Source organism: Austrofundulus limnaeus, unplaced genomic scaffold (genome assembly GCF_001266775.1).
Source record: "Austrofundulus limnaeus strain Quisiro unplaced genomic scaffold, Austrofundulus_limnaeus-1.0 Scaffold676, whole genome shotgun sequence".
Taxonomy (NCBI): domain Eukaryota; kingdom Metazoa; phylum Chordata; class Actinopteri; order Cyprinodontiformes; family Rivulidae; genus Austrofundulus; species Austrofundulus limnaeus.
The window spans coordinates 86,210-87,750 of record NW_013953078.1 but is presented as its reverse complement, the minus strand read 5'-3'; the positions used below and the strand labels follow the sequence as shown (position 1 = coordinate 87,750).

The window sequence follows — 1,541 nt, the reverse complement described above, 5'->3', positions numbered from 1 at the left end:
GGCTCTCAGCCCCTGGAGGGAACCTGGCCGCCTGTATCAGGGTTCTCCAATAGGGAGGGTGTCGTTTCGCAAAGTGGTGTCCACAGACGCCTCCCTGAAAGGGTGGGGAGCCTGTCTTTGATCGTAGTGGCACCCCGCTGGCCAGCGAAGTCTTGGTACGCCGAGATAATCAGCTTGCTAGCAGCTCAACCCTGGCAACTTCCGGTTCGATGAGATCTCCTCTGTCAGGCAGAGGGGGAGATTTTTCACCTACACCCAGAACTATGGAAGCTGCATGCTTACCTGCTGAAAGGTCCAGCTTATTAGCCAAAGGCCTTTCTCCAGCAGTAATAGCAACTATCCAAAACGCAARAGYTTCATCCACTAGAGGATTATATTCCTATAAGTGGCAAGCTTTTGAGCGATGGTGTAAGAACGGGCACCTGGACCTTTTTCAGTGTGCAGTAGATGTTTTAAACATTTCTTCAGGAGCTACTGGATAAAGGGCTCTCCTTCTCCACAATTAAAGTCTACTTAGCAGCYATTTCTGCCCRCCATTTAGGTTTTGATGGAGTCACTTCTGGTGCTCATCTTTTAGCCGTGCGTTTTCTGAAAGGGGTTCGTAAGCTACGGCCTGCTATTAAACCCAGTATTCCCTCTTGGGACCTCACTGTGGTTCTTGAGGYTCTCTGCGACCCYCCATTTGAGCCTCTAGAGTCTGTAGAGTTGAAGTTTCTTTCATATAAASTTGCTTTGCTTCTGGCTTTAGCTACAGCTAAACAGGTCGGGGACCTCCACGCTCTGTCAGTGAACCCTTCCTGTAGGGGTGTAGCGACATCTTGGGCCCTTTTGAAAGGKGTACCTGTGAGTGACATTTGTGCCGCRGCCAGCTGGGCCTCACCAAACACATTTGCACGATTTTACAGCCTTAATGTAACAGCACCTTCGGTGGCTCATTCTGTACTTTCTGCAGGGTCCAAAGCTCTGCATTAGTACAGTACTTACTCAGGCACACGACTTAACTCATGTCTGATACTGCTCTGCGGGGCGCTTTGACAAGTCCCATATACAACTGTGTGTTGTACTGAGTGAAATGACTGAAAAGGAATGTAAGGTTATGAATATAACCACGGTTCCTTGAAGGAATGGAACAAAGTACAACACCTTGTTGGCCCCGCATCACAAAAGGCTCGGTGAAGGGCGGTATCTCTCTGAGTAATGACGCTGGTGACTCCGAACTTATAGGGTGAAGGCGGAGCCTGTCACCCGACGTTCAACGTCACCACGTCACCGGTCTAAAGACGTGATTAGAGGTGGCTTCAGCCAGGCGCGCGAGGGCGCATATACAACTGTGTGTTGTACTGAGTGAAATGACTGAAAAGGAATGTAAGGTTATGAATATAACCATGGTTCCTTGAAGGAATTGAATGAAGTACAACACCTTGTTGGCCCCGCATCACAAAAGGCTCGGTGAAGGGCGGTATCTACAGTAACTGAGTAAGGACGCTGGTGACTTCTGTAGGGTGAAGGCAGAGCCTGTCACCCGACGTTCAACGTCACCA

General features: G+C 49.5%; 1 protein-coding gene across 3 annotated transcripts in view; it reads left to right on the top strand.

The window, feature by feature from the left end:
- Positions 1–1,541, top strand: part of hemk2 (HemK methyltransferase 2, ETF1 glutamine and histone H4 lysine) — an 8,925-nt gene that overhangs the window by 5,676 nt on the left and 1,708 nt on the right. The window lies entirely within an intron of this gene.